General features: G+C 34.5%; 1 protein-coding gene across 1 annotated transcript in view; it reads left to right on the top strand.

Annotated features, from left to right (window-relative positions):
* Positions 1-1,036: 1,036 nt before the first annotated feature.
* LOC127832264 (inhibitor of nuclear factor kappa-B kinase subunit epsilon-like) overlaps positions 1,037-14,835 on the top strand; it is an 89,430-nt gene continuing 75,631 nt past the window's right edge. Inside the window, exon 1 of the mRNA XM_052357639.1 lies at positions 1,037-1,096. The gene's annotated coding sequence lies outside the window, so the exon portion shown is untranslated. The remainder of the gene's footprint in view (positions 1,097-14,835) is intronic.

The raw sequence follows: 14,835 nt of genomic DNA, 5'->3' as shown, positions 1-14,835 counted from the left end.
TTAACAAAAGTCGTCATGCTAAAGAATGGCTATGTTGAAAAATTTTACAAAATTTGTTGTTGTTTTTTTAACGTAGGGTGTTGAACAGTGCACATGCACAAATCCATATCATGAGAAACAATGCCTGCATATTAAATGGTGTATATTCCATGGTTATAAGTGATGGAGAATGCATCTGATTAATTTGTCTTCGGAACGATAGATGGACAGATGTCCACGGCGTTCCCAGGACACACCCTTTCACTACGTAACAAACGTAAATAAAATCTAAACAATATCTGTCATAGTTCCAAATCCTTTTCTTTTAACAGCATTAAACTCTGGAACTCTTTACCTGAGTCACTCACAGAGGTCAACAGGTTAGAAGGCTTTAAGGTTGCCATTAAAAGTCATTTAATTAATATTTAATTTTTTATATATGTGTATCTTTTCACTTTTAATAAGCAGATATTAACTTCGTCTCAGGTTTTTATTTTTAATAATTATTAGTTCATACTTCATAACATACATTTTAGCAATATATTTAATTTAGATAATTCTTGATACCTCATATCATCAAATTACAACTGTCAAAATATCTATGTGTTGCAATAATTGATAACATTATCAATTGATCTTAGTTTCCAGCTCCTGTCATATTTTCTGAGCACTACTGTGATAATTAGTTTGATCTCTTTTGAACGGTGATATATATTTTTTATTTCATTAAATAATTATTTAACTATGAACATAGTTATGTTTAAGGTCAACATAGTTATGTTTAAGGTCTGCCTCTTTTTGTCATGCCACCAATAATAAGGACCACAATGGAAATAAGGGCTTGCTCTTTTTTGTGTTATCCTTGGTTTGGTGAGCATGTCATAGTTTATTGTACATGATATAGTTTTTAATAATTGCTTATTATTTTATTCTATGTTATGTTGTGAACTGTGTATATGCTTTCTATGCCGAAATAAATCTATCTATCTATCTATAAGAGAACAAATTAATGCGAATATATATCGGTGTGAATGCACTAAGAATTACGTATGCTCTAAAAATAGACGTGGAAAGTCCAAAATGAATCAAACAGAAATTGCCAGAACAACATTTTGAGGTAATTTCTAATACAATGCAGCACTTAAGCTATACACATATGCTAGTTTACAAAGATTGGTAACTTATTGGTCTTTTCGTATTACATGAGAAGTAAAAAGCAAAGGAATCAAAAGGTTTAGCACAGCAGACTGTATATTGTACATGCATGTATTTGTACATGCATGAATGGTACAACTGAAACGACTACAAACTTGAACGTGCATGTTTCAATAAAAATATTTTAATAGTTTTATATTTCCGCCTAATTTTGATTTTTGCTAAGAAGAGACATTCTTGAAACGAATAATATCATAAAAGCGGAAAGTGTCGTCCCTGTTTAGCCTATGCGGACTGCACAGGCTCATCTGGGACGACATACGCACATGAATTAAACCCCTTTTTCACAGAGCACGGCTCATATAAATTGTTCCGATGTACATTTTTCAGTTACTTCTATAATTGATGTACGGTTGTATTTTAAAACTAAACGAAATAAATGCATTTATGTTTTTAATAATATCACTTTACTTCGGTATATCAATATACAATTTTTATGTAGAACACTCGCTCTTAATTAATTTAAATAAATAATAAAACTCTTTACTAAACAATGTTCTTCAGAGATAAATTGACAATACGAACATTCGCCTTATTTCACGTTGAGAAAAACGGTGCCGAATGGAGTTAACGTATGCAAAAATCAAGATGATAAAACTAGATACTTATGCATTTTTGCATTTTATATCGATATTGACTACAGTGTCATCCGTAATTAAAGAACGCTGTGAGTATGCGACCTTTAGCTATTGCACTGTTTTTGGGATCTAAAATCTCAATGATTTGATTTGAAATGAAAAACAGTTTTTTTAAACACGCACTTGAAATGCATTAGTATCCATTAGGAGTAAAATTGAAATACTTGTAAAAAACACAACAACAAATAGTCATTTCAACAGAAATTGCGAAATTAAAATTCTTTTAGAGTTAGTGATGATATAGTCATATCTTAATGTATTGGTTAACAAACAAGGAATCTTTGGTTATAGATACAGGGATCCCCATTTTTTCATTACAAATAAACTTCCTTGTTTACTTTCAGCACACACGGTCGACAATTATAACGATTAAATTTTGTTTGTCGAAAAAGGAAGTACTTATACTTGGTGAGTTTTCAATATATACTCTCTGATACAGCAACAGTGTCTGTAACTTGCTTGTGGTATTTGAAAATACAGTATCGTGTACATATCTTGCTGTTTTGGGAAGACTGGTACAGAAGCGTAATTGAAGTTTTTCGCGCAGGTGCTGCGACATTTCGAGCTTAACGTTCAATAGACAAAGTCCATGTGTAGTCATAACATGCATTTCATTTCTCTATATATCGGACGTTGCATAGATCTATTAATATATGCACCATCACAAATTGATTTAGTGAAACATGCTGTTAAAAAGCGAACATATGTTGTTTTGTTTGTCACGGGCAATCTAACAAGTATATATGTTATGTAACGAGTATAATTAATATAAACATTACATTTCCGAGGAGAAATAAAAGGTAAAATAATAATCGCATATGAAAACTGCTATGCCTTTGAATACACATAGTTTCAGTGAGTAGCACAATTAATGTCCGCTATTGTCTTACGTCAATCATTTATTGGAAGAAATGTTTCGGAAACAGTTTGAAGGCTCATTCATATGTATTCTTGTATTAGTCAGTGAAACGGTAAAATTAATAAAGTTTCAGAGGCATGTGCTCATATTTTCGTATTTTTTGCTAGTGGAGCGGTATGCCTTTTTCATAAATATTGCTTGCTCAGTAAAACACTTCAACAACGACATGCCTTAATTCGCACAGGCGAAAGGCGACATGCAATCGCGTTAAAGTATTATTACAATTGACCGGGATAAGTCATGTCCGATCACTGAACTGGTTTCTTAAAGTCATTATACGTGAAATCAAGGAAGTATAATAATCGTATGACCGATTAACTTACTTGTAACAATCGTTTCGCATAGTTTCGTCAATTTGCACTGTGTTATTTCCTGGAACGGAAACTAAAGCAAATCGTCTTCACAATCGTCAACAAGGCCGAGACATACTTGCCGATTTGTAAGATTTTTATCTTTACTTTAAATAGTTTTGTAATGCGAATTAAGCACATCAAAAGTAATTGCTAAGTTTGGTTTTATGCGCGATCCGTTTTGGTCTCACCTATTTCCGGTTGACGAGTAACCAAAAGGAGATTTCTGGAAGAGATCTCTTCAACTAGTTTCTGTGTAAGGAAGTAGAATATGGCTTCCCTTTCAAAATACTATTTAACCTCATTTAACATGTACGTAATATAATGACAAAAACGGAGAATTAAGTTATTGAACATTAATTTTTATATTCCAACAACTAAATAAAATCATTTCGGTAATGTTCCATTAAAAGGTGAGCATTTTTACATTTTTGGATGTAGTGTTGGTATTAATGAGTAAGCTGAATGTTCTGAGATTTTAATTTGTGATCACTCGGTTTTAATAGTATTTGAAGGCTCGTGAATTATTCCTTCTTCTTATTAAATTCTAAGATACATGTATTTTTACCAGAAATAACTCATTACTAGTTTCACTGTATATTGAATTCTAAGGTGAGAAAGACAGTCTGCGAGATAAGGAACTTAGAGAAGTGAATTATTCGCTAGTAGTTTGTTTTGCTCAAAAATGCGTAACTATACTTGTAGTTATCTTGAACAACATCGTAGAATGCCCTGTCCTATGTTGCTTTTACCCGCTTACAGTGTGTTGATTGATGATAAAGGCGAATAAGGGATTTTTTCTTTAAGTAGAGTTTAAAGGGGCCTTTTTACAGATTGTGGCATCTATTGAAGTTTGCCATTAAATGCTTTATATTCATATATGTAAACATTGGATCTCAAACGCTCCAGTAAAAAAAAAATATTTAAAAAAGACAAAAAGTAACGCTGAACCGGGCTCGAACCATTGACCCCCTGGAATAAAAGTCTATCGCTTAGACCACTCCGTAATCCGTGATCATACATTAACTGACGAATTTTATACTTTATACAAGCAATCCTCGCAGTATCACAACATATAACGACAACAACAGAACCCTCCAAATTATTCAATCGTTTCGCGCTACAACGCTTTATAATTTTCAGGTTTTTACATCATCAAAAGATGAATATAATGGATATTTTAGAGCATGGTGAATGTTCAGTACTTCTGTCTCCTCACATACATCATAACTACAACGAAAATTTGCGAATCTGAAACATTTCTGTTAATTTTATCAATTAACCAAAACGTGAAAAGGCCCTTTTAAGAGACAATTGTGTCTCTTGTTGTTTGCTTCGTGTTTTTTTTTAATCAAAGCTACCATATTTTGATCCCTAGTGGTGTTCATTAGGAGTAAACAGCAAATCACACGAAACCGTTTCAAATCGCTATGAAACTTTAAATTAGAAAAAAGCAGCTAAATGGGGTTTCTTAGAACCAATCCCAAATTAAATGAATTTTAATGTGTGTGTGTAGTTCCTTGTCATTTACACACATATTAAAAACAAGGTAAGAAACATCCGAGGTCGGATAAGAAAAAAAACCCACATAAACAACGCGAATCTGTACTTATTAATACACCATTAACTTCGTAGCAACCGTCATCCTTTCGTTTAGCCTTCAGTCGTAGGACTTTGAACATTGCCGTTCACATTAAAAACCTGAACAATATATTACTTATGGTTTGAATACACGGTGGATTCGTAGTTTTTCTCGAGACGTGATCAGGATTTTACACTATAAAAGACCGGTGAAATCCGAAAACAGCCTTTTATGACCCTGCAGATATTTTTAGTCAGAGCATTATATAGCAAACAATCAAACACTCTAGAAAAGTTTAATTCCTATTCATATCTACAATTTTTACAACGGAGCTCCAACTATATAAACAAATGATTAAATGCAAAGAATTTGGGGTGTGAACCGGTTTCAGGGCAAGCCGAACCTCACAAAATGTAGTGTTCATTAGGATAACTTAGCTGAGGTATACAAGTTCGCACATATATTAGATGGATGATTTATGGACATTTTCGTTATAATTATGTCACATAACTATAACGAAAATGTCCATACATCATCCATCTTCCATCATCATGGAAAGTAAGGAAGAAGGATCTGTACTATGACCAGGATTTATTCCGATCTTGCTAGTGCGAGCGTATGTGTGTGCGTGCGTGCTTTTATGTACCGGTATTTCGAGTCGCGTCCGGCTGAGAACTGTTGATCAATAAGGGAGTTCGAGCTAAATTGGCATAAGTGATCATTCTATAAAGACGAGGTAACGCGCTCAACAACCAAAACGCTCGATTGAACTCCATAATATGGATGTAAAACTTGGATGTTTGTTTCCAGCTCATTAGTTAGGCGTTCATAATGTGAGTTACGAACAAATCGGCAAAACTGATCGCCTTATCACGACGACGGATCGCATAAAAATACCAAATATCGCTCTCTCAAATGTCAAGGAGATGGAGGATTGAGTATAACTAGGTGTACGTGTCCAGCTCATAACTCAATTGTGGATGATTGGATTTCAACATTTATAATCACAAATGATGTTCATATTAAGACGAGGTGTAGCGCGCAACTACCGTGTCTCTCGCTTTAAGGTCAAGGTCAAAGCGGAAACTTCACTTCGTGTTCGGCTTATTTCTGCGTCGACGCAGAGATAAGATTTCAAATGAATTAGAAAAATAGATCTTCATATTAAAACGGCATTCGCGTGCACAAACTATGGCGCTTGTTTAAATGTAAATGCCTCAGTGGACAGCTGCATTGTTTGCATAATGCTTATGTAGAAAGTACATGTGCGTGCCCGATCCGGAAATTCATAGGGCTTGATCGTTTTTCAAACTTAATTGACAGAAAGTTTATCAAATCAAGCTCACGGTTTGCGTACAAACGCATATTGCTGTCATAGATGTCAATGTCGAAATGGGGTCATTCGAAGTTTTTGAATATCCACAATGTAAAGAAATGGTGGGTTTGTGTCCGGTCCATAACTTTATTGTGATTGCTTGTATTCAAAGACTGATTCGCTACAATTGTGTGATGATCATACTGAGACGACATGTCGTGTGCAAGGTGAAGGGCACAGTCGAGTTTGAAGTAAATGCACAGTTCCGTTATAATGATATTACTGTTCGCGTCGGGTCGATATTTTATCGTGCAAGATGGGATTCCAAAATATATACGCATTATTTTAATCATCAAGACGATGTGTCGCGTGCACCAGGCGCTTGATTATAGGTCATGATCTTATAAGCAAAATACGCATGATATACAGTTACAAAGATAAATACCTTTCATGTACCTTCATGTTTTCTTTTTTTCTTAGTGCTTTGTGATTTAATTACATTATTTATATCACACAAGACTGTTGTCCAATGACCTTTAGCTGGGCAGTCCGTGTTCTATGGAGACATTTCTAGTTTACATGTATATATAAAAACACAAGTGTTTATATAAACACTAGAATTAAAATGTTTTATATACATCTAGCGGTAACAATAGCATACAAACCCTTACAATTAAGATGGCACGAAATCTGCACTTTGAAATCCGTGTAAGCTAGCCAACCCAATATTCATAAAGTCCGTTTGTTCGAAGGCCCGCTAACCCGACATCTCAAATTCCCAATAATCAGAAAGCCCGTTTGTCCGAAAGCCCGTTATCCCGACATCCAAAATTCGCAATATTTCGAAAGCCCATTTGTCAGAAGGCCAGTTATCCCGACATCTCAAATGCCCGATATCCCAAAACCCCGTTCGTCCGAAGGCCCGTTATCCCGACATCTAAAATGAGCGATATTTCGAAAGCCCATATGTCAGAAAGCCAGTTATCCCGACATCACAAATGGCCTATATTTCGAAGGCCCGTTATTCCGAAAGGCCAATGTTCCGAAGGCCTGCTAGTCCAAAAAGCATAAATTTTAGCGTTGTGATAAAAACATGTTTCGCATTTCTGTCAAGTTTGATTCATAAAATAAATGCCTTAAGACGGTCACACAAGGTGCCACATGAAGACGCGTTGTTATAGATATGTCGAAAAAGGAAATGTCAGTTGTGTCCATTTCGATCGCCAACAAATAGGGTAAGAAAGTCGGCCACAATTTTTTGGTCGTAAGCTCTTTGTACATTTCCCCTTTTTATAAGAACATGAAATGACAGGCTGATTCTTCCAAATGTCTAGTCATGTCTTGTTCTAGTTCCGATTAGATAAAATTAGATAAAGATTAAATTATTAGGTTTGCAATTTCTGAAAGTTTGGTGAAATGTTTGGCAAAACTTTTAGAATAGCTCGTGGTATCGACACGTCAAGAATGTGACTTCCAAAAGGTTTAACATAGAATGAGCAAAACTAACACATATTATGAGAAAAACTTTCAAAATCAGAGTTAAAACACAACCGTTGAAAGAGAAAATAACATTTTACACAGGGCACGATTCGCATTCAGACACCGATAATTACTACATGTATTAAGTATTAACACGTTTGTCGAAACACCTAAGTTATTCTGTGGTAACCGAAAGTAAAAGTTTACAAGTTGTTCCTCTCCTCGCGCCTCAAGCGACACACCATGTATTTATAATGATTTTGCCTTCCATAGAGTCTTAACTAGAATATGTTTTAAAATTGTGATATTATAAACAACTTATTTGTCAAATTTAAGTATAAAGCGAAGGTTGGTTAGAATTGACAATACTGTGTAGCACCATCGTTTAGAACTATTAACATAAACCAAAGATATATGGTGTACATATTTTGTCAAAGTTATATGTATGTGTATGTAATGTATAATATTGCTTGAATGTGTTGACGAATAACTATGTACATACTGTGTCAACCGAAGATACATGCTCTTTACTGAATTAGTTTACGGCCATGATGTTTTATACCGTGCGCCAGGGGGGCAGCACATTAGATACCATCGCTTACTCGTCGCAAGATAATTCCGTTTTGTCAATTTTATCTTCATGTTGCTGTTGGTTTAAACACTATTTATTTAGTTAATTGAAAGTATATATAAGCAATACAAAACAATACAAAAATACACATTATATTTGTAAAATATGCTAGGCAGGTAGAATTGCAGTATTGCTTAATATAAAGGCTGTAAAATACAATTGGACAGAATTGAGCAGGAAGCTCGAGGCTTATACTATGTCTCTGTGTCAGTTAGAAGCGCTGCTGTAATGGTGTAAACAACCAAACGTATAACAACTATTTAAAGACATGTCCAAATTACGAACAATATATTACAGTGATAGGTAATTGCATACCGTTTAGAAATGAAAAAGTAGTATAAGTTATAATACAAAAAGTATAACAGAGTAATGCAGATAGCATAATAGCTGATAAAATGAGAAGAACATAGGGACATAAGTGAAAGAGTAGAGTTTCAGAATAAGAGAAGTTGCGGTAAGAAAAAGAAGCAGTTGCGAGAACGGGGCATCGTTAGCAGAAAATGGTTTATTCTTGAGATAGAGTTGTGTTTGAATCTATGACTATCACGGATGAAAGACTGAACATGTTTGAATATTAATGAGTTTACTTCATATGATCCGTCTTTAACTCCGAAAAAAAGTAGTTGCAAAGTTATGGGTTGGAATCTGGTCAGATTGCTAAAAAGGATAACTGTTTTTTCTGTATAAATGGGACAATTGAAGAAAAAGTGATTTGTATATTTAATCGCACCGCATTGACAATATGGACTTTGTACAATGTTTTTTGCATACAAATGTTCATTTAAACTGCTACAGTGCATTCGTAAACGCGCATGTAGAACATTAGACGACCGCTCCCCATCGTAGTAATGCTGGGCAATTATTTTCTTATCTTTACTAAGATATGCTTTGAAAGAATAGAGAGAAGGAGCCGTTCTTGCCGATTCCGGTTGATTGTTCTATAAGTTTATAGTTGCTGGTAGGAAAGATCGTGTAAAAAGTTGTGATTTGCATTGAATACTGCGAATATTGTTAGAGTTACGAAGAGGATAAGCCGATCTTTCTCCCACGCTAGAGGGGATAAGTGTGCACAAGTATGGGGGTGATAGTGAATTATACATTTTATAGAAGTGGGAAAGTTTATGTTTTGTTCTCCTATTTTTTAATGGTTCGAGAGCAGTTTCATTATAAAGGTTTTGCAAAGAGGCAAAACGTGTTCCCCCGCTGATTATCCTTGCTGCCTCCCTCTCAAGTTCAATTTCGTCTTGTGTATTAATGTTATCCCAGACTATATCAGCGTATTCAAGAATTGGTCTAATAAATGTTGTGTATATCGATAGAAGGGACTTTCTGTCGAGCGTAAACATAAACGTTCGCATTAGATTGAGTCTTTGCCATGCTTTCTGCTTGATAGATTCAATATGGTCATGCCAGGAACATGTATCAGAAAATGTTAAGCCTAGATGCATGTGAGACGAAACCTCAGTGATTTGGCAATCGTTGCAAAAAAGAGGGGGATGGATTGGGCGGTTGATTTTTCTAGATATAACTTAGGATTCCGTTTTGGATGGATTGAAGGTAACCAACCACTTATCAGCCCAAGAATGAATTTTTGCAAGATCAGAGTTAAGATGATTAGCCGCATCAACAGGGTTGTCGACGATGATATATAGCGTGGTGTCGTCTGCAAATAGGCGAATTGGACAGTGAATATCTCGTACAATGTCATTTATATATATAAGAAAGAGGAGGGGCCCTAATATTGAGGGACTTCAGCGTTTATAGGTTATGGGCTGATTAGCAGCCAGAGATTACAACACACTGGGTCCTCTCATGTAGGTAGTCTTTTAACCAAGATAGAAGATTGCCCGAGATACCACTTAGTCGAAGCTTGTGGACAAGTCCTTCGTGCCATACTCTGTCGAAGGCCTAAGAAATGTCGCAAAAAACGGCTCGAACCTCTTTACCTTCGTCAAGAGCTTTACAAAAGGAGTTATAAACAGAGACTTATTGGTTGACAGTGGAATCTTTTGGAATGAAGCCTGATTGAAATGTGGTTATAAATTCAATAGCCCTTAAATGGTTAAAAAAAATATTTGTGAAGAATTCTCTCGAGACATTTACTGAAAACACTTGAAAGGGAGATCGGTCTATAATTTTCAACATCCTGAGGATCAGACTTTCTGTGAAGTGCACAAACAATTGCTTTTTTTCCAGCTCCGGGGACCCCACCATTAATTACAGAAAAATTAAAAAGATTTTGTAGTGGACCTGCAATCTCAGATGCAATTTGCTTTAGGACCTGACTATTTTTTTGGTCTGGGCCTGATGCCTGTCCCGTTTTCATAAATTTATTGGAATCCAAGACATCTTGACGGGATACAATGAAATCTTCAAAGACTGGGCAATCTGGCTCTTGGGAGTGTAGGTTGTGCATATGCATATGCGTACTGGGTGTAGTTGTAGAGTAGATTGAGATTGAAAGAATGAATTAAGAATATTCGCTTTATCAACGGGTGACTCATATATGGTACCATTATGAATTAAGGGGGGCAACTCGTTATGTGAGGTGTTTTTATTTGTGATTTTTTTTTCCAGAAGTCGGATGATGAGTGTTGATTTTCACGTATTAGTTTATCGAGATTTTCAAAGTGAACTTTTTTCGCTGATCTGACAAGATTATTAACAATATTACGTTGTCGGCGAAAGATATGCCAGTGTCGGTCTAAATCGGTAGCCTTGGCTTTTGTGTATGCTCGTTTACGGCGTCGAATTTCCTTGCGAATATTATTATGTAGCCATGGAAGGTCAGCTGTTCTTATTGTAATTTTTTTGTGTGGGATTGTAGTTTCGCAGAAACTGATAAGTTGACGTGTGAAATTTGAAGTATATATGTCAATATTATTATCACAGCAACTGTTCCAATCATGTTGCTGTTATAAACTACAAATGTAATGCAATAATCAAATGTGTTTTTAGCTCAATCATCTCTTGTATTTTTAGGCTGTATAAATAAATGTTTAAATTAAAAAAAAACATATTAAAAAGACATATAATAATTGATTGATAAATAGTGAAGAGAGTGGACCATCATGTATCAAAAGAGTCGATAAAGAATTCTGAAAAAAATCACAACAACACAGACGATTTTCTGTAAAAGTTAAAACGAAAGTACAATTACACTAATTATACAAACAATGGAATCCTTCTGAGTATAACACGTTTAGAGCCAATGAATTGTAACTTACCGTTTGCTTGAGGTAATTTTTATTCATTGCTTGGTAATGTACTATTATATGGGATATCGTCTTCATTATCGTTGTCACAATATTTGCATCAGTGTAAAACAGTGCATGCTACAGAAAGAAAAGTTAAAGGTAAGACAAATAATAAAATGCTCTTCAAGTGTTTTTTCACATTCTACAAAACATTGGAGTGAACTAGTACTTTACATATTTCGCGGTCACTGAATTTATATATCTATATATTATCAAAAAAATAATGCTGAATTGTATTAGTTTTATTTTTTGAGCGAATTAATACGTAGATATCTCCAAATACATCATAAAATATAAAACTCTTGAAAGAAAAAAATCAGACCAATTTCCGATCGACATGTTAAAGGGACTGTCAACCACGACGACGAAGAAAAGAAAAGTTGTAAAATACCGTATTGTTTTACAATTATTAGTTTATACTGATTAAAATATTACGACTGGTATATTACATTACTTGAAAAAAGTTGTTACGTTTTCTTATTTTCAGTATATTTGGTAATAAATTTTACTGGGTATGTCTACCAGGTAACTACCAGTTAACTATAAATAATGGCAGTAGATTGATCGTAACGTGGTTAACCCAGGAATGCAAATTGTGCATGCGTAGTACATTGTATATATTATAAATATATATAATGATCAATTAACTTGCCTTATTTATAGTGTGTATATCGTTATGTCATATATTTTCGCGATGTACTTTCGATTTTACATGGCGAAGTTTTATTACCGAATATACTGAAAATATGAACTTTTTTCAAGTAATGTAATATACCAGTCGTGATATTTTAATCAATATCAACTAATAATTGTAAAAAATACGGTATTTTACAACTTTTCTTTTCTTCGTCGTCGTGGTTGACAGTCCCTTTAACGATGTGTCAACTTTTATTATTATTGTTATGACACTGGTTGTGTTTCCGTGAAGGGAGATACCACTGTATATAATCCATACCACTATGTCGGACGATTGCTACTCGCTAGTAAATCGGTAACAATACCACTATTCTTCATGTGTTTCATGTTAAATGAATTTTGAAAGAAATTCTCTGATCGGAAATGACTACCCCGCATGACCCGGTCAACAATAACAATACTTAAAAGCGATAGTTTGTCGCCTTTCGCCTAAGACTCTGTATACGCGTTCAATCTAACACGCATTTTTTAAGGAATATTTTATATACTACGCTAAAAAACACACATGCTCATCTGCAGGGGGTAATGCGTATACGGGATCTGACTATGTTTAAGTGAGGTAAGTTGGAAATGACTTCCAAAATGGCGTCGTTGTGATGACTTTCGTTAAATAGTAACTTGTATTTTACCGGGTGAAAATACACGCTACCCATTGGAGAAAATCACGCAAACGACGCCAGTTTGCAAGTAAGTTCCAAATTGCATTACTTAAACACAGTCAGCTACCGTATACGCATGCACCCCTCAACTAATATGTGATTCCCATACAGAACATTTTCCGACAAACAAACAGATTGAAATTGGACAATAGCAAATATTATTTCAATAACTTAAATTGTTTGCCTTCATTGGGATTATTAATGTAATTTGCATAAATAATATTAAGCAGTTTATTCATCTTCGGACAGTGTAACTGTTTTTATATTAACTGTAATATTTATTCAAATATTTACTCGTAAAATGTATTGTAAAAAAGAAAATAATCGAGTGTTCGCTTAAAATCATTTGCTGATTGTGCGATGGTTCATCTTTTAAAAATATCCACACAACGTCGGATTAATAGAGAAATTAGAAGTGTTTGGGGCATTTGGTGTATACACGTGCTTGCACCATGACCAAAGACCGTCAAACAAGAAAAGTCTAATAACATGTCAATATTTAGTAACATGTCAATAACAACTTTCTTTACGCTTCAGTCTTGCAAAACCTGCAAGATATTATTCTGCCCATATTGTATCGGCTTTGAAAATGGCTCACTTAAACAAACGTCATATTTTATGAAATGCACAACCATTAAAATTATTTAATTTTAATAAAAAAAATCTAGATTTAGTTTGAAAGCGTCGATTGAGTAAACATGATACTAGAGTTGCGACACCTTAAGGGTTTCGCGGGAAGGAATGAGTGGGGAGATCAAATCAAATTGAAAGCCGATTATTTCGACAAAAATTTGGGTACGAAAAAATATGTGGGCAGTGGGTACGAAAAAAAAATAATTTGGGTACGAAAACAAATTTGAGTATGAAAAAAAAAGGGTACGAACAAAATAAAGGTACGAAAAACTATTTGGGTACGAAAAAAATGGGTACGAATAAAAAATTAGGTACGAACAAATTTGTGTACGAAAAAAATTTGAGTACGACATATGGGTACGAAAAAATTTGGGTATGAACAAATTTGTGTACGAAGAAATAATGGGTACGAACATAATATGGGCAGGAAAAAAAACTAATTTGGTTACGAAAACAAATTAGAGTACAAAAAAATAAAGGAAACAAAAAAAAATAGGGTACGAAAACTATTTGGGTACGAAAAAATGTGTACAAATAAAAATTTGGGTACGAAACAAATTTGGGTACTAAAAAAATGGGTACGATTTTTTTATTTGGGTACGAAAAAAATGGGTATGAAAAAAAAATTGGGTACGAACAAATTTGGGTACGAAAAAGATTGGTACGAAAAAAAAATGGGTACGAACAAATTTGGGTACGAAAAACATTTCGGTACGAAAAAAATGGGTACGAAAAAAAAATTGGGTACGAAAACAATTAGGAACAAAAAACATTTGGGTACGAAAAAAATGGGTACGAAAAAAAAAAATTGTTACGGAAAAAATTTGGTACGAACAAAAATTTAGGTACGAAAAAAATGGGTACGAAAAAAATTGGGCACGAAAAAAATTGGGTACGTAAAATTTGGGTACGAAAAACATTTGGGTACGAAAATAATGGGCACGAATTATTTTTTAGGTACGAACAAATTTGGGTACGAAAAACATTTGGGTACGACAAAAATGATTACGAAAATCGAAAAATTGGGGTATGAAAAATCTAATTTGAATTGTCTAGCCCGTCAATTGTCTCCTGGGGGTGAATTGTCTTGGGGTTGCTATTAAGGCTACATGTACTTCCGGCCAAGCCACATGTTTATAGCGATTGCGCAATAAAAAACACCACTTTTTCGTGATTTAATCAAAAACTAGATTTTTCCCAGTAATAGCGAATACGCCAACAGGTAGATCGCGTTATATGTACAGTTAATGGAAAATTTCATAGGGCCATACATTGTAACTCTGTGAAAAATCATCTGACCAGAACCGGCTGATAATATGCATGTCTCCTCTTGGTAGTGAAGCTTCCCATTAAGTTCAATTGAATTCCAGTCATTAGTTGCTGAGAAATAGCCCGGACAAAAATTGTGCATGGACGGACAGACGAAGCGGCGACTATATGCTCCCCCCTTAAAAAATTTGGGGAGAGCATAATAAAAAAGTT

The sequence above is a fragment of the Dreissena polymorpha genome, chromosome 5 (genome assembly GCF_020536995.1).
Source record: "Dreissena polymorpha isolate Duluth1 chromosome 5, UMN_Dpol_1.0, whole genome shotgun sequence".
Classification (NCBI taxonomy): domain Eukaryota; kingdom Metazoa; phylum Mollusca; class Bivalvia; order Myida; family Dreissenidae; genus Dreissena; species Dreissena polymorpha.
Note: the sequence above shows the minus strand (reverse complement) of the source record. Positions and strands in the feature narration are given on the sequence as shown.